Source organism: Cervus elaphus, chromosome 9 (assembly GCF_910594005.1).
Source record: "Cervus elaphus chromosome 9, mCerEla1.1, whole genome shotgun sequence".
NCBI classification, from domain to species: domain Eukaryota; kingdom Metazoa; phylum Chordata; class Mammalia; order Artiodactyla; family Cervidae; genus Cervus; species Cervus elaphus.
This window is the reverse complement of record NC_057823.1, coordinates 57,329,759-57,349,495: the sequence shown is the minus strand read 5'-3', so window position 1 is coordinate 57,349,495 and position 19,737 is coordinate 57,329,759. Positions and strand designations below refer to the sequence as shown.

Below are 19,737 nucleotides of genomic sequence, written 5' to 3'. Positions count from 1 at the left end.
GAGGGTGAAAGAGGAAAGTGAAAAGACTGGCTTAAAACTCAACATTCAAAAAATGAAGATCATGCCGTCCAACCACATCACTTCATGGCAAATAGATGGAGAGACAATGGAAACAGTGACAGACTATATTTCCTTGGGCTTCAAAATCACTGCAGATGGTGACTGCAGCCATGAAATTAAAAGACACTTGCTCCTTGGAAGAAAAGCTGCGACCAACCTAGACAGCATGTTAAAAATCAGAAACATTCCTTTGTTGATGAAGGTCTGTCTAGTCAAAGCTGTGGTTTTTCCAGTAGTCATGTATGGATGTGAGAATTAGACCATAAAGAAAGCTGAGTGCTGAAGAATAGATGCTTTTGAACTGTGGTGTTGGAGAAGACTCTTGAGAGTCCCTTGGACTGCAAGGAGATCCAACCAGTCAATCCTAAAGGAAACCAGTCCTGAATATTCACTGGAAGGACTGATGCTGAAGCTGAAACTCCAATACTTTGGCCACTTGCTGCAAAGAACTTACTCATTGGAAAAGACCCTGATGCTGGGAAAGATTGAAGGTGGGAGGAGAAGAGGATGACAGAGGATGAGATGGCATCAAGTTGGCATCACCAACTTGATAGGCATGAGTATGAGAAGGCTCCAGGAGTTGGTGATGGACAGGTGAGCCTGGCATGCTGCAGTCCATTGGGTCACAAAGAGTGGGACATGACTGAGGGACTGAACTGAACTCAGCTCAGTGAGTTCCCTTTTCCCGGGGAGGATAATTGACACTCAGAGAGCCTAAATATGGAAATCATTCAAATGTACATGTTAAGTAAATAGCAAAGATGAAATTATACATACAGATCCTTTGGCTCCACAGTGATGATCCTAATCTATATACTATACTTTCTCCACATCCCTGACACATCTCAGAATTTTTCAAATTGTGCCTGATGCCATCTATATCAGGCTCACCTGGGAGTACATGCTAAAGCACCATTTCTACAGTCTTTTACTCACTTTTCAAATTAGAGTCTCTGGGAAAAAAGGAAAAAGTGAGTGAAAATGTTAGTTGCTCAGTTGTGTCCAGCTCTTTGTGACCCCATGGACTGTAGCCCACTAGGCTCCTCTGTCTATGGAATTCTCTAGGCAAGAATACTGGAGTGGGTTGCCATTCCTTTCTCCAAAGGACTTTCCCTACCCAAGATTGAACCCAGTTCTCCCACATTGCAGGCAGATTCTTTACCATCTGAGCCACCAGGAAAGCAAGTCCCAAAGATCTACATTTTTAATTTACTCCAAAGATGACTTTTTAAAAAATGGTACTATTTGAGAACTGGTGTGGCTTACAGGTAGGCTTAATACAACAGAAAGACTGTGATGTCATAAATCAGGTGACCTGGGTTTTAATCCCACCCTGCAATGAACAAGTTACTTTACCTTGTTGGTCTATGTAATCCCATTTGTAAAGAGACGGTATTAGAACAGATGCCCACTGTAACATTTTGTAAGTGTTTGAAATAGATCCCCACAATACCAGCAATATTAGTTCAGTAAGACTAATTGTTTACAGTGCTGGCTACTGTATTTCAAAGAGACTTTCACTCTGTGGAATAGAGTCAAAGTTGGCCAGCACCACAGCCAGTCAAGAGCACGTGGGTCCTTCCCTGGCTTTCAGCACTCTTCTAGGTATAATTAAAGATGGGTGAGTGGGTGAGTGAGGGCTGCCATTCCAAACATGCCACGGTTGAAGCACAGAGGCAGATTCTTCTAACCAGCAGTGTATTTCATGGGAGACAGGTGATATTTTCTATTTGAGAAAGCAGGGACTTTTAGAACTGACAGCAACAGCTCCCTAATCTATTTCAGCTAAGAGGTAATCATTTCCAGTCTCAGAAACCATTCCTGCAAATCCAACAGCACGCATTTCATTTGTGGCTCACACAACTGTACTGGCCTTTATAAGAGAAGTAAATAGGTCCTCAGTGGCTGCTTTGTATTGCCAATTAGCTAATCTGTTGGCAGAATCTTGCATCTGCATATGCAAATACACGTTTAGCAACACACCGTAGTATGCTGGGACACATTTCATTTTGCAGGCATTATTTTGGGAGCCTGGAAGAAAATGCAGTCTTTATTTTAATTTGTAGTGACTTGTCCAGTGTTTTCCATACCAACATGTTTACTAAACAGGTGTTTGATATGTAGGTCCCAAAATAAACAGCTAATGAATATTCAGGTATGATGAATGCAATCAGAAAAAGAGCCAAGAATAGACCATCAGAGTGCAGACTCCTACATCCCATCTGTAACCATTAGGATAACAGGACTACATTGCCACTAGTGAGGCACAGAGTCATTCATTTAACAAATAGCTATCACTGCACATTATGTACGAGCTACTGAAATAAACAGCAGTTTTTAATTTCAAAGAGGAAAAATTACCTGAAAGTAGAGAACAATTGCTTAGCAGTATTTAGTCAACAAATATTTATTGAGTACATACTTCGTATGTGTGAGATACTGATACAGGCACTGAAGATTGAAGCAACAAATTTTTTTTAAGTGCTAAAAATCATTTTCCTTGCAGAGTTTATGTCTGAGGAAGACAAACAAAGATTAAATAATTATGAAATGTAGAGTATGATAGATGGTGATGAGTACTAAGAAAGGATGGAAGGAAGGATGGAACAAAGAAGAAAAGAGTGGTGCTGGTGAAAGGAGACTGACTTAAGATCAGGAAAGTCCTACCAGAAAGATAAAAATTAGAATGTAGATTTGATAAAGATAAGAAAGTGAATCATGGGGATGTCAGTGGGAACAGTGTTGTAGGCAAGGAAAATTGTTAAGTGCAATATGTTAGATGCGTGTCCAGTAAATTTGAAGAATGGATGGGAGGCTTCTATGGCTAACATAGAATAAACTTTAAGAAAGGAGTCAGATAAGAGCATGCCCAATCATGTAAGGTTTTATAAACCGTAAGAAAAAGTCTTTGACTCTGAGTGAGATGGAAAGCCACAGGAATTTGAGCAGAAGGTGATATCACTGAACTTTTATTTTAAAAGAAAGACATTAGCCATTGAGCTGAAAGTAGACTAGAGCAGAACAGGGCAGAAGAAGGAAGTCCAGTGGGATGGGTGTTGCTATTAACAAGTCTATGAATGATGGAGGCATGGATTAGGGTAGCAGTGGTGAAGTTGGTGGGATATGGTTGGATTTTGGATGTTTTACATGCAGAGCTAATATGATTTCTTGGATCACCTAATTTTAATTTTGGAATACTATATACCTGTATGTAAAGCATAAGTGTAACATCTACAAAATAATGTAAACACCAGGTATCCCCCACCCAAGTTAATAAACAGAACGTTACCAGCACTCTAGACGTTCCACATAGTTAGCACACTGGAAGAAAGACTGGGTATGCTAAGTAGAAGCAAGGGAAATATAAAAGAGACCCAAATCAAACTTTGTTGTTGTTGTTCAGTGATTCAGTTGTGTCAAACTCTTTGTGATCTCATGGACTGCAGCATACCAAGCTTCCCTGTCCTTCACTATTGCCCGGAGTTTGACTTATAAATCAAAGTTATAAAGATGAAAATTAAGGTCTTAAATAAAAAATTCACTAGGTAGGATGAACAGTAGAATAGACATTGCAGAGTAAAAGAGGGATGAACTTTCTAGATGATGTCTTTAATGAAAAGGGATGGAACTACTTTATTGAGAAATATGATGGATATCTTCCAATAGAAGTAAAAACTATTCCTGCAGACTCTGTTTTTCTTAGAGGAAGTGTTCTCTTCACAGGAGAAAACACAGATTCAGAGTGTTACTGGCTAAAGAACTAGATTGAAATGATTCTTATTCAGTCCTAAAATCCAATCACAGTGGCTACAAATGCTAGAGAGCAGAAGAAAATTTGGGCCAAATATTTACTGTAAACTTCTGATAATCTAGAAGGTATGGTATATGAGTTATGTGACTTTGGCTACAGAGGAGTCTCTTTTTAAAGGACTGCTGGCACTGGAGCTTCTGCTCACTTGGTTAATGTCAAAGGAATAGACAGAGTAGCAGGAATTGCTTTAATTAAAAATATCATAGAACAAAAGATCCCGTTCCAGGCTATTCTGTTCTAGTGGTAGAACACAGTACCGTAACAGCTTGAGGTGAAGATCATAAAAGGATGCCTTTGAACATAGAGAAATAGAGTTTTTATCAGTATCTAGATCTGTGGTCTGCAATAGCTATAACATTTATAACGTGTGAAGGACAATAGTGGTTAAGAATCTAAGACTTTTAACTGTACCGAAGTGCGCAGCAGCACCACTAATGATCATAACTGGTTCTTGAAATCTTCTTGACCCTGGTACTAAAGACTAGGATATTTTAGGTAGGAAGTTCCACTACTGAGAACTCAAAGAGCTGTAGGTTGCTTCCAACCTCATCTTAGAATTAGTCAATCTGTTGTTTTGTTGTTGTTCAGTCACTAAGTCATGTCCAGCTCTTTGCAACCCCATGAACTACAGCACACCATGCTTTTCTGACCCTCACTATCTCCCGGAGTTTGCTCAAACTCATGTCCATTGGGTCAGTGATGCCATCCAACCATCTCATCCTCTGTCACCCCCTTCTCTCCCCGCCCTCAATCTTTCCCAGCATCAGGGCCAATGGGATGGTAAAAATATAGTAGCTTAAAAGAGACTGTGGAAGGTGAAATAAAGGAAGGTGAAAAAAAAAAAAAAACCAGAAAAAAAAAAATGGAGTATTGAAAATGCTTTCTTTGGTTTTGGTGAGAGCTTTGCTACAGAAAATAGCAAGGTAAAATACTTGAACTTTTCTTTCAAGTATAGTCAGTTTTAATTACTTGGCCTTGGGATTAATGTTTCTAAGGATCCAGTTACTGATTCCAACAAATGACCCAGTAAGGGCTGATTATCTTTGCAAAGGACACCAGCAGTGCATTTTGTTGCATTTAAAAAAAAAGTAAAGGATACCCTGAAGAATGAGGTCAAGATTTTCTCCATACTCAGTCTTCAAGAATGAGATGACAACAAAAAGCTATTCATTTGGTGGAGTAAGAAAAAATGCAAAGCTCAGTATGGAATTAGCATCTAATTAGGCTTTAAGACTGATATATATGTGTATGGATACAGACACATGTATACATGCATAGATCTGTGTGGTTTCTCTGTGTTTTATGATACATTGCAGTGAAATTATTCCTTAGTTTATGAATATATTGCCCTTTCATTTTCCTTCAATGTTTAGGTGATCTCAAATTAGGAAATTCCACATTTAATCATGTAAAAGATTAATACTAAAGTAAGTTTTTTGGCCTTTGCCAATAAATAGTAATTCAATCCAGTATTGATCTTTTTACAAGTAACAGAGCTGAAAAACTTCTGTATATAACTGAAGACCATAAAATAGACTTGCATAAAATTATCATGACTGTTTCATGTTTATATTCAGCTTACATTTTTGTATAAGCAAGATTTTATAAGATATATTTAAAGTTTCAATGTTTTAGCAATCTTTCCAACTTTTCCATGATTTTTAGGAATACAAACTTTTAAGAAAATAATGAAACTAAATTACTGCCTTTCGCCATTAGCCAGCAAATAAAATATGGCCATAACAAAACTGGGTCATTGTACAGTTTGAAAATTATGTCAGGACATATCCAACAGAATTACTAACCTCGATGCCTCCTGTAGAATATATGTTAATATTTCTACATTAAAGAAAATAATGGCTGTGACTAGAAAGCCAAGTCACTACATAGTGATTATATATGCTGGCTGTGATATCCTACCACTGAGACATCAAATTTGAAATGCAATTTTTATATGACAGAAATTGCTTATGGCTCTAATATGCCAAGAGTTTAAAGAGATAATGTTTTTTAGAGAGAAATTCTGCTTCCACTATAGATTATATACATAAATGTAAAATTTGACAACAGTAAAAGCAGTGTGTTTTAAAATAATTGAACTTCTGAATTTATTTTTCATATTCTATAGTCAATATGACTACAATGAATTACTGAAATGATTAGTAAGTGTACTTATTTTAAATGTTGTGATCCTGTTATATTTTTCATTAAGGTTTTAAAAAATTAAACTGGATATTAAATTAAAAAAAAGATTAGTGAGCTTGAAGATATAGCAATAGGAATTATTTTAAATAAAATAGAGAAAAAGTACTGGAAAAAATAAAAAGCATCAGTGAGCAGTGGGACAACTTCATGTGCCTTTGTACATAAATATTTAGAATTAGTCTCCACAGAGAAGAGAGTAAAAAAAGAAAAATACATTAGAAAAAATAGCTGAAAATCTTGCAGAGTTGATAAAAAACTGTATACCCACAGATACAAGAAGCCCAACAGAACCCAAGCATGACGTATGGGCACTGCCACATGTAAAACAGATAGCTCGTGAGAACCTGCTGGATAGCACAGGGAGCTCAGCTTGGTGCTCTGTGATGGCCCCGGTGGGTAGGAGGTATGTATGTATACTTTTAGCTTATTCTATTTTTTTTAGCACTGCAGAAACTAGCACAGCATTGTAAAGCAGCTATACCCCAATTATAAATAAATAAGTAAATAAAAATTTTAAAAGGAAATACAAAAAAACTTATCTTTGTTCTTCTGGATATAACATGTCTATTTGCATCAGATGATATGAAGATTTTCTTTCTTCACTAGTTTCAAACAACTTGACTAAAATGCAGTTTGGTTTAGGTTCTTTCATATTTTTTGTTTGTTATAAGTATTTTGCATAATTAGTGATTATTTTGATTGCTATAGATAAAATTTTGCCCTATAAGAATAGACACATTGAAAGTCCTAACACTCAGTAACTCAGAATGTGACCTTATTTGGAAATAAGGTCTTTTCAGAGGTAATCATTAAAATAAGGTCATTACAGTGGGCTCTAATCAAGTATGGTATCTTTATAAAAAGTAGAAATGTGGACACACAGACAGGAAGGCACAGAGGGAAGACAATGTGAAGACATACAAAGAGCATGTGATGCAGAGAATTGGGGTGATGTATCCACAAGTCAATGAATGACAAGGATGGACAGAAACCCATCAGAAGATAGGAACAAGCAAGGGGGGATTCTCCTCCGTGTTTCAGGGGAGAAGGGCCTTGCTCACACCTCTTCATTCTTAATAGCCTCCAGGCATTAAGAGTATGTGAGATCCTGGAAGAGCACTGAAACAAGTTAGACCAGAGACAGGCAGTCCCCAGGAAAGTTGGACCACTGGATGTTCTTGCCTATTCTTTCCCTCTCCAGGGAGAAGCCAGGAACTGAGGCCTCTCACTTATTTGTTCTGCGCTAGAAGGGCTGCAGTAAGGAGCTACATGCTGCATCAAACCACCGTCTCTGTTCTTACCAACCTTCCAGTGGCTGGACTATGTTTGGTTCTTTTAGTACACTGAGACAAACAAGACAAAAGCCAGTCCTTGAGCAGCTCCTCTAAAAATTGGTGCATTTGCCATGTGGTCCAACTCTCTTCCCTTCCCAGGGAAAAGCTGTGAGTTGGGGTTTTGCATGCCCTTACTCTGTGCTAAGCCAGATAGAGAGTTTATGCAGAGTGCTAGCCCAAATCACCATCTCTGTTCCCGTTCTTGCAGGTAGAGCATCCCAGGTCCCCTAAGGGTTACATGACCGTCAAAACACAAGCTAGTCCTTCAAGATCTCCTGGAAAAGTGGAAGTAATGGACTATAGCCCAACTCTTTTCTTCTCCAGTGAGAAGCTATGAGATGCAGTGTTTCCCTCTGATCAGTTGCCACTATACCAGAGGTAGGGATTTGGCAAGAAGGTGTCTAAAATTTCTCATCTGGTTTCAATGGGTCTGATTTTATACTTTCCCAAGGTGTAGGAACCTCTCAACTAGCTTCTGGATTTCCCACCAAGGGAATTTTTCTCTGAATGGTTGTTGAATCAGCATGTTTATGGGTAGAAGGAAACTCCAAGACTTACTCATTCTCCCATTTTACTGACATTATCCTCTAAGAGCCGATGTTCTTAAGCAGCTCTAATTCACCACATAGAGTATCTAAAAATATTTAAGGAAACTGCAATTTTCTGCTAAGGATCCTAAAGAAGTATTGACAAGACTATTGGAGTACAGATTATTATTGCCAGTCTAATTCCATTTCCTATTCTGTGGAAATCCAGAGAAAATCAGATTACAAACCAGTAACATGTGGGAAATGTTTGGAAAGGGCCTAGCAGGGCATGCTCACTGTTTGAATTCTAGTTATGTAGCATTTGGCTATACTCTAGTTGGCAAATACACTTTACAAAAATGACTTTATTCTCCTTAAGCAGGAGGCAGTGGTATACTGATGTGTGTGCATTCTTCCCAACTTCACTTTCAGTGACCTCATGTTTACAGCTTGAAATCAGCTATGATGGGAGCATTACATCATGGAAAATGGCAAATGTTATAGATCAGGGATTTTCTTTTTTCCTTTGGAAAATCAGCTGTTGAAGATTTACCACTACAATATTTGGAGAACTGTGAGTCTAAAACACTATGAACTGTGGATGTTGAGACAGAATTTGATCTGGCCCCTGGGGACACAGACCCTGACGTGAAGATTTTTATAGCATGTTGTATATAGCATCTTTTATTTTCTGTATTTTAATGCTTTGATATCTCTGCCCTTGCCAACGCTGGAAGGGTTACCCAGTTTCTAAAGACAGTAAAACATACAAACCTAACAATCCAGAACCCATACCTCCAGCTACTTGTCCTAACTACCAGGGTCAGGTACCAGGCAATTAAGGGCAGCCTCTATGACCCAGAACCCACTGAAATTATCACAAGACAGCCAATACTAAGCCTGTAGGTAACAAACTATCTTCCTATTGACAATCAATTCCTGACTGTTGGCCTTATCATACCTAAATCATAATAAAATCTCTATGAAAACAGCAGTTCTTTGGGAGTTCCCTGGTAGCCTAGTGGTTAGGATTCCAGGCTTTCACTGCTGTGCCCTTGGGTTCAATCCCTGGTTGGGGAACTGAGATCCTACAAACTGAGTGGTGTGCCCAAACAATCAAACAAAAAACCCTACAGCAGTTCTTTGAGAAATGCTCTCAAGATAAACACATTTGAGGAAGAGATAGAAATAAGGTTGGAAAGAGAGAGGATTTACCTATGATTGAGTCCCAAGAAAGGCCTGAGTCAACTCCACAGAAATGGGAAGAAGTGGGATGACCCTTCCATGTGGTTCCCTTTAAGGCAAGGGGCCCAGGTTTCATAACCCTATATTGATCAGGGTAGGGTGCATCCAGACCCTAGAGAGGGGCTTGTCATTGGGCTTTGAAGCGACTCTTTGGCTGAGAGCATCACCCAGAGAGGGATTCTACTATTTGCTGTTAGTCATCAGTATTCTTGGCAGCTGAGGGAAGCTCTTTTGTTCTGAGAGATGGCTGGGGAGGTGTACGCCTGCATGCACTACCTAAATGGAGGATACACTCAACTACCAAATGCCGTCTACCTTATACGATTCATGAGCTTTCTGACGGAGACAACATCATTGAGGAGAATAAATGCTATAGCTGAAAAGGTGCTAAAAGTTCATGTCAAGACTCAGATATGTCCTTTCAACCCTGGCAGAAAAATGAATGTAAAATAAATTAGCCATTTACAACTTTGCAAAACCTAACATACTGTGAAGATTTATCAACTGGACCATGAAAAAATATGGACTCTATTCAACAAAGCAATTAAAAATGAACTCTGGTGCAATTGAAATCCAAATAAAATAAGCTTCCAGAGCAGAAGAAATGCAGAAATAGGAGTTTGTTGGATCTCTCTTGCTCTCTTCCTCTCCCTCTCTCCTTTAGAATTCCATGTGTTAACTTATAAAACTGCTAGTTTGCTGAATAGGATAAGGCAACTGACAATGGCTAATAAAGCTCCTCATCCCCCAAGAGGAGGGAATACAAAAGCATGTAGCCAGTGTGGATTCTGAGTGGATTCTGAGCCGCAGGGTGAGTCCAAGGAAATTTTCTATTATTTCCTGGTTGCTTTCTTTCTAGAAATTAGAGAATAAAGGTTGTGAAATCCACAATAACCATTCTTTATTCTACTAACTGATGATAAAAATAAAATATTAGAAAGATATCACAGTTGAACTGCAAAGTTCTATGGATTCTTCTGTCAAATAAATGGAGACAAGCAGAAGAGAATGGGCCGTGTTCAAAGAAAAGCGAGCAAATGTGTACAGAAAAGGCAAACACCCAGATCTCATGAGAATTCAAGGAAACTACTGCAGATGAAGAGAGGGAGCTAGGCAGGGGAGCAGAGAGAAGTGAAGACACTTCACCATGAAGAGTTGAATATGTGGAGGCTTCCCTAGGGACACATCTTCTTTAGATAAAACACATTGTTTAAGTGCAGAGGCTTAGTTGCATCTTGATGCTTTTCTTCCACACTATTTCAAATATCTCTGTACCTACAGGGTCCCTTACTTGGATCTGCACAATCCAGGACACATTTATTGTGCTGGTCCTATTTTTAATGAAAATGAAAGTGAACATTTAGTAGTTCAGTATATCCAACTCTTTACGACCCCATGAACTGGAGCCTGCCAGCCTCGTCTGTTCAAGGGATTCCCTAGGCAAGAATACTGGAGCGGATAGCTATTCCCTTCTCCAGGGGATCTTCCTGACCCAGGGATTGAACATGGGTCTCCTGCTTTGCAGGTAGATTCTTTACCATCTGAGCCACTAAGGAAGCCCTATCCTTGCTTCACCGTGAGGATACAAAATTCACTATTAAAAATAGCTAACATATTTTGAGCATTTACTATAAACTCAGCAAAAATCTCTTTAAACTGTCACTGCAGTTCTTTGGTGAGGAACTTACTATTATTTCCACATTTGGATGAAAAAGCTCAGGAACATTAAGTAATGTGCCCATGGGTGTGAGTCTGTAAGCTGGTAAAAAAGATTAGAACCACAGTCAGTTTAACTGCAGAGTTTGAACTTTAAATCTTTCTTCTGTCTATTGTTTAATCTATAAGGAGAGATTCACTATTACTAATAGGATTCAAGAGAAAGGAGAAATTGATATTGTCATTGAATGATTAGCTGGAATTAGAGTTAAAAATGATATCTTTAAGGAGGGAAAATATTTCTATGAAGACATAAATTCAGAATATTGTATTCTGTTCCAAACAGCTAATGCAAAAAACTGTGTGCTCCCTCCTGTGTATAGGCATACTTGGGGAACACAAGTGGATACTGTATCAGGAATTAATAGAAGACAGGATTAAGGCAAATTATTCAAGCTCAATATATTCACTTTTCCCTTTGTTTTAGTTACTGGATTTTCTAACCAGAGGAGTCTTGGTTCATAGCCCTTAAGCATGTCCCTAAGAGACAAACTTTCCCAAAGGAGATAAGAAACAAGATAAAGTTATTGTCTTAGAAATTACTGATCCTTAGGGTTATCTCTCCTCCCTGAATCTCCCAAAATATTCCCAGGCCTGGTGGTGCCACTCAGGAGAGCCAGAAATCAGGTTTTCAATCATGCTAGCCAAATCTCTGACTTAATTGCTTACTCAGACCATCCAATGTTAAAAAGGTTGGGGGTCATTTTGACTGGGGCATTCTTTAGCTAGCCTGAGTGATACAAAGGGATTTTTGGAGTCTTGACGAGGGTACGGGAGTAGACCAATATGTCATCCTAACTTCTGATGTCCTTTCTGGGCTGCCTTCATGTGGGTCACATGTCCCTAAATACTACGGACAATCCAGCAAGGAGAGAGAAAGAGAATATTTGAGGCAGTTCAAATTACAGACTAGAAAGTCGCGGAATGACTTTTACCCCACACAGCATCTCTGCTGTACTTTATCTCCTCATGCATGCCTACTGTCACTTCAGTCGTGTCTGACTCTGCAATCCCGTGGACTGCAGTCCGCCAGACTCCTCTGTCCATGGAATTCTCCAGGCAAAAATATTGGAGTGGGTTTCCCTGCCCTTCTCCAGGGGATCTAGGTATTGAACCCACCTCTTTTATGTCTCCTGCATTGGCAGGCAGGTTCTTTACCACTAGTGCCACCTGGGAAGCTCTTTATTTTCTCAGAATAAACACACACACACACACACACACACACACACACACCCCAAATCTAATCTTCTACTTAATAGGTAAAAGGGTTAAATTTGTTCTCGGCAAACTATAAAAAGCAACGTCGAGGAGAAGTGAAACCGACATTTTTTGATTGCTTCTCCAACATTTATCTCCCCAAGAGTACCACTTTCATAGAAGCCTAGTCTTTTCCTGTTCTCAGCATGGGTTTTTAATGGAATTGATATCATTCTTTAAAGCAATTATCCTGTGGCAATCCTCTGGTCACAGAAATTGCTTAATGGATGAGTATGAAACAGTAGCAGCACACATAATTACCAAAGAAACACTTATTCCTAGAAGAGAGTAGATCCTAAAAGTTCTAAACACACACACACATACACACACACACAAACACATACAAGGTAACACTGTGAGATTACAGATGTAACTAACTTTATTATGGTAAATACATCTATATATGTGTGTGCGTGTGTATATATACATATATATATATATATATCACATTGTACATCTTAAACTCATACAATGATATATTTCAAAGAGAAAACCAGAATTTAAAAACATACATGCACTCCAATGTTCACTGCAGCACTGTTTACAATAGCCAAGACATGGAAGCAACTTAAATGTCCATTGACAGAGGAATGGATACAGAAGAAGTTGTGTGTGCATGCTTAGTTGCCTAGTTGTGTCCAACTCTTTCCTATCCTTTGGACTATATCCCACCAGGCTTCTCTGTCCCTAGGATTTCCCAGGCAAGAATACTAGAGTGAGTTGCCACTTCCTTCTCAACCAGGGATTGAACCTGCCTCTCCCATGTCTCCTGCATTGGAGGCAGATTCTTAACCCACTGAGCTTTCAGGGAAGTCCTGTGGTACATATATACAATGAAATATTATTCATCCATTAAAAAGAATGAAATAATGCCATTTGCAGCAACATGGATGGACTTCGAGATTGTCATACTGAGTGAAGTAAGACAGAAAGGGAGAAATACTGTATGATATCCTTTATACACAGAATAGAAAAAAAAATTATACAAATGAACTCATTTACAAAACATAAACAGATTCACAGACTCATGGTTGAGGGGGAGGAGGGGAAGAGTTAGTGAGGGAGTTTGAGACTGACATCTACACAGTGCTATATTTAAAATGAATAACCAACAAGAACCTATGGTATAGCACACGGAACACTGCTCAACGCAATGTGGCAGCCTGGATGGGAGGGAACCGTGGGGGAGAATGGATACATGTATATGTAGGGCTCAGTTGTTCTGCGGTACCCCTGAAACTATCACAGCATTGCTAATTGGTTGTACTCCAACATGAAATAAAAAGATATTTTTTTAAAAATGACATTCCCTCAGCTAGCTCACATATCCCCACTATAATCAATCATTGCACTCTCTACTTTCTGGTTTAGAAGCCATATCATATTTTGTGTTTATTTATACATACATGGATATAATTGTGTGATACCTTGACTATCTTACTAAACTAAGCTTATCAAGGGATAGGACTTTACATGTTTATTTTCATGTCCTCAATGCCTAGCACATTGCCTAGCACTTAGTAGACATTGAGTAAAGTGCTTTTTTTTCCCCCCTGATGAAATGACTACATGTTTCTTATATTCTGAAGTATATTAACTGATTATATAATGTTTTTTATATATTTTTAGAATAAAGGCAGGATTAGGAACAGTGTAACTCTGAACTATTTCATGTACATTCTGGGCACACCCAGGGGTATTATTTTCTTCCACTTCCATTCTGGCCACCTGGCCAGCAGAGCTCAGAAAAAGGCATCTGGGGCAGAATGGGATGATCTACCAACCTCTGGGCCCAGCCCTTGGCCTTTCTGCTGTTGCTCTTTGAACCTGACTTTAAGCACTCAGGGTAAATGAATTATTCTCTTCCTGTTTAAGCACTTCTGAGAAAGAACAGCTGCAAAGCCGGATGAATCCTGGAAGATCAAAACAAGACTGGATATTCTTGCTGGCTTGTCAGGCCCCATTGCAGAGCTTGCTAAATGCTGGCTGGCATTTGATTACGTTCAGCACAGCCCCCAAGGAAGCATTATCTCTGATTGTCATTTTGAAAGCAAATTATTTTAAACAAAATTCTTCCTTGCCTTTCATTGTGAACAAATCCAGTCCGTCTTTGGCTACTCTATCCTTCGCTGTTCTGGTCAAATGCCACTGCCTGTTCCAAAGAATGACTCTTCAATACTATTACTGATAGACGAGTCAGAACAGAAACTGTCCTTTTCTTCTTTCTACCCTCTGGAGCCATAAATCATCTACTCATCCCAGGTGATTGCCACAGACAGTCCACTTAAAGCCATATTTCATGATTTAAAAGGTATAATATTTCTTCAACAGACCATTTCTAACCATTCTCCCTGCATTCCAGGGACAACTCGACATTTTTTCTTATTTTCAAAGCACCTAAGGGCGCACCAAGTAAGTTGTGAATATTTCCCCCAGCCTCTCCTTTCCAGAGACAGCAAAGAAAATTACCACACTGGACTTGAACAAGAACTGTTGACTGAGGAACAGTCTGCAAGCTAGACAATCTGTGGTTTTAGGAAGAAACCTAGGTTGCTTTCATTTCATTTAGGAAGAAACCCAGGTTTCGCCCTTCAATTTTCACAATATCTGCTAGGTGAAATTTGACTTTTAGATTGAAAAAGAGTCTTAAATGGATTTGTCCTTGAATCTCAGCTGTTAAAAAAGTCTTACAATGTCCACTTACTTTAAGAAAACATAAATTCTATAATTTAGTATGGAGGGGATTTTACTTTTGCTTTTCTAATAAATTACACATGCAGCTTAAAGGATGGTAGGGAGGCTTTTACATGAGGAGTATCCTCAACAGGCATGCACAACAAAATATATTTTGCTGCTTACCTAATCTGATTTTATGTTAAAACCTTTAATTTAATTTTCCGATTAATATCCAAAACTTGACTGTGCACAAAATGATACAACATTAAGAGTGACTTTTACGGAATTTAAATTCCATGTTCACGCCACTTTCACTCATTCATATCAAGAAAAAAAATTTCAAATTAAGTCAAAGACAGTATTTAGGCATGGATGAGACATAAGACTAAAACCAAAGCAATGTCACTTGCTACGAAGAGTCCCACACTCTGTAAGCACCCTGCAATTTCTCCTCACTGATTTTGGAAATGAGGGAATTAAGTGTTGCAAAGGAAATTGTCATCATATGTGCCCAAGAAGGCGTCTTCCAATTTGTTTCATTTATGCCAGGTTCCCCTTTTGCACCATCTTAAATCTCATTCACTGAACTAAAAAATCTTTGTCAGTGTGAAGGTCATTAATTTTAATTAAATGGAAATCATTTTTCTTACACTTGCAAGAAAATGAGGATTAGTCTCAATAACTTTCATTAAATAAATAGAGCAAATTAAAATTTATAATGTATCTCTAGATAGATCTAAAACAGTCTCATCAAAAGCCTATTAGTTGACAAGGAGGGAAGTGTCTAAGTGGATTATGGTTAAAAAAAAAAAAAGTACACTCAGAATCTTGTTTATTCCTCTTTAGTACCCCTTGCCTGCTCCTCATTCTATACTACTCTTCAATATATACATAAGGAAAACTATTTGACGAATAGCACTTCATTAATTACTGAAACTCTTCATCTCCCTTTTACAAAGAATTAGCATTACATCACAAAGAAAGCATAATGAATATGTTATTTTATCATGAACATTAAATTACTCATTTATAATTCAATATTTCTAAAACACTTGTCATTTATAAGGCAATCCTGAGTGCTCATTGGAAGGACTGATGTTGAAGCTGAAACTCCGATATTTTGGCCACCTGATGCAAAGAGCTGGCTCATTTGAAAAGAACTTGATGTGGGAAAGATTGAGGGCAGGAAGAGAAGGGGATGACAGAGGATGAGACGGTTGGATGGCATCACTGACTCAATGGACATGAGTTTGGGTAAACTCCAGGAGTTGGTGATGGGCAGGGAGGCCTGGCGTGCTGCAGTCCATGGGGTTACAAAGAGTCAGACATGACTGAGCGACTGAACTGAACTGAGAGAAGATTTCAGAGTAAATTATCTGAGACTTTTGTTTTGAAAAGGTCTAATTTTTCTAAAAGTGAAAAAAAGTCAAGATTTGAAAAGGTTAAATTACTTACACAAGATTATAAAGGAAAAGTCTGTTTCCAGGTCTATACATATGAAAAGACAGTTTTCTCTACCCAACTTTTTGTATGAATTGTTTGAAATGACTACTGTGGAGAATTAATATAGGGTGAAATTGTTACTGAGAATATAAATGTCAGAACTAGGTAGGATCCATTTGGTTTGGGAACTCTTCTTTCCCTTCTCCTCCCTCTCTCTCTATTTTCTCCCTCCCTCCCTCCATTCTTCCTTCCTATTTTATTCATCATGGGGAACCAATTTTCATGAGAGGGCCCAGAGATGCTGCTGGCTCAGCCTTCTCTCACAGGGCTTTAAATGTGGGTTGCCTTTCAGCTATCTGCTCAAAAGTTACATGAGAAGGTGTACAACATTGTTAATTATTGGGACTTCCCTGGTGGTTCAGCTGGTAAAGTGTCTGCCTGCAATGCAGGAGATGTGGGTTCGATCCCTGGGTCAGGAAGATCCCCTGGAGAAGGAAATGGCAACCCACTCCAGTACTCTTCCCTGGAAAATTCCATGTATGGAGGAGCCTGGTAGGCTATAGTCTATGGGGTTGCAAAGAGTTGGACATGACTGAGCAACTTCACTGGTTAATTTTTAGAGAAATGCAAATCAAAAACAACAGTGAGATATCACTTCACACCAGTCAGAATGGACATCATCAAGAAATCTTACAAATAACAAACACTGGAAAGGATATGGAAAAAAGGGAACCCTCCTACTGTTGGTGGGAATGTAAATTGATAAAAACACTATGGAAAACAGTATGGAGGTTTCTTAAAAAACTAGAAATAGAACTACCACAAGCTCTAGTAATCCCACTCCTGGGCATGTATCTAGAGAAAACCATAATTCAAAAAGACACATTCATCCTATTGTCCATTGCAGCACTATTTACAAGAGTCAAGACATGGAACTAACCAAAATATTCATGAAAGAATAAATGGATAAAGAAGATGTTGTCTATTTATATAATGGACTATTACTCAGCCATTAATAGGAATGAAATAACGCCATCTGCAGCAACATGGTTGGACCTAAAGATGATCATACCAAGGGAAGTAAGTCAGAAAGAAAAAGATGAATACTATATGATATCACTTACATGTAGCATCTAAAATGCAAAACAAATGAACATGTCTATGAAACAGAAACAGACTCATAGACATAGACAACAGATTTCTGGTTGCTAAGGGGGAGGGAGAATGGGGGAGAAAAGTCCTGGGAGTTTGGGATTAGCCTATATAAACTATTATATAGGACCTGCTGCTTATCTATATAAATTTTTTTCTACAGAAAAAAAATATATATATATAGAGAGAGATAGATAAACAACAAGGTCTTACTGTATAGCATAGGGAACCATATTCAGTATCCTGTGACAAATCATAATGGAAACTTAAATGAAAAAGAAAATATATATGTATAATCGAGTCACTCTGCTATACAGTAAAATTTAACACATTTTAAATTAACTATACTTCAATAAAATTTTTAAAAAAGAAAGCAGGGACTGTTTCAACTAAACTGTCCAATTTCAAATCTCCACTGTTTCTTATCAGGCACATAAGATTAGACAAGCTAGTTAATCTCTGAGTTTTGGGTTGTAAGAATTTAAAACTAGGATAATAATGTCACTTTTATTGAGTTATCTTAGTGATAACTACATGTTAGTCCACACAAAGCATCTTATCTCTGTGCTGAGCAAATAGTAAATACTCAGTACATGTATATCTTTACTAATTTCAGAAAGGTGTTGGGCTGGGGCTGGCTTTTCCACTTAGGAGGAGCCAGTCATTGGAAACATTACCTAACCAATCTTTTTTTTCTTTAGTTTAAAAATAGAATTTGAAAAGAGAATCCACATAATAGAGCTTTTGTGATTAATAAAATGACATCATACTGAACGTGGCTAGGTTTCAATATCTATCAGTATGGCTTTTCACATTTCACTTTAAATAAAGTTCAGTTTGTGAGTTTAGTTATACAAATTATGTTACTAATTAAAGAGCCATATTAACATTCACAAATTCAGTGGCTTTAATCTCTTTTACGAAATACAGAGGAATTTTGCAAGCAAAATAAAAAAAACTGTATTATTAAATGAATCCAACACACTAACATATTAAATGATGAATCATCGACTCAATGGACATGAGTTTGAGCAAACTCTGGGAGATAGTAAAGGACAGGGAAGCCTGGCGTTCTGCAGTCCATGGGGTTGCAGAGAGTCGAAAACAACTCAGCAACTGAATAACAACAAGATAGAAGGGGAAGCATTTTAAAATTTAACACTCAGATATAACCAATTTATTAATTAAGGTCTAGTTGAGATCTTGACTTTTTTACCATTACTTTTGAAGATACTAAGCCAAAAGATTTTGGTTTTTAGGCACATTTTGAATTCGTAGACTGGAGTTAAATGTGACTGAGCTTCAGTGGATGAAAGAGAGGGAATTACCACCCAGCATCTTCTATAAGAGTGTGTTTTGGAACTTTTGGACCTTTGTAAATATGAAAATTAAGAAATGATATCTTGGGGTGGCCCACGATGGCAGAGGAATAGGTTGGGGAGACCACTTTCTCCCCCCAAAATTCATCAAAATATCATTTGAATGCTGAGCAACTTCCACAAAACAACTTCTGAACGCTGGCAGAGGACACCAGGCACCCAGAAAGGCAGCCCGTCCTGTTCGAAAGGAGGTAGGACAAAATACAAAAGACAAAAAGAGACAAAAGATTTAGGGACAGAGACCCATTCTGGGGAGAGAGTCATGAAAGAGGAGAAGTTTCCAAACAGTAGGAAACCCTCTCATATGTGGGTCTGTAGGGAGTTTTGGAATCTCAGAGGGCAACATAATCAGGAAAAAAAAAGAAAAAACAAACCAAAAACAAAAACCCCACAGAATACGTGCCTAAATGCAGCTGCCAAGGGAGAAGTAGCCCAGACGCTCGCTTTCGCCACCAGTGAGCAGGGGCTGGACAGGGAGATGCAGGCTGCACGATCAGTGCTTAGGGTGAGGACTGGGCCTGAATGCCCTGTGGACAATCTGAGGGCGCTAACGTGAGATAGCAACCCAAACTGTGGGATTGCCAGAGAGGGAAAAAAGAGAACTTTCCCACGAAAAACTCTAACACTCAGCCTGACCTGCTCACAGAACAAAGGACTGCATGAATACCAAAGGAGAGCTAGCCAGCAGTGTACAGGCTCCTCCCCCCACCCTGCCAGAGGCAGAGGCAGGCATGCAAAGGCCAGAGCCGAAAGGCAAGGGGCTACTCCAGTCTCTGCCCCAGAGACCAGCATCCTCCACCAAATCGTGAGCAGGCTCCCAGTTGCCAAACACATCTTCCTGGGATCCTGGACAGCTGTCATCTGCCAGGAGGGTCGCAGCCTGAAATCAGCTCCCCAGAGGAGACACATGTCACACCTGAGACGGTGCTCTT

General features: G+C 38.7%; 1 pseudogene; it reads left to right on the top strand.

Moving 5' to 3' along the window:
- Positions 1-3,647: 3,647 nt before the first annotated feature.
- On the top strand, positions 3,648-19,361 carry LOC122700803 (annotated as a pseudogene).
- The last annotated feature ends 376 nt before the right edge of the window (positions 19,362-19,737 follow it).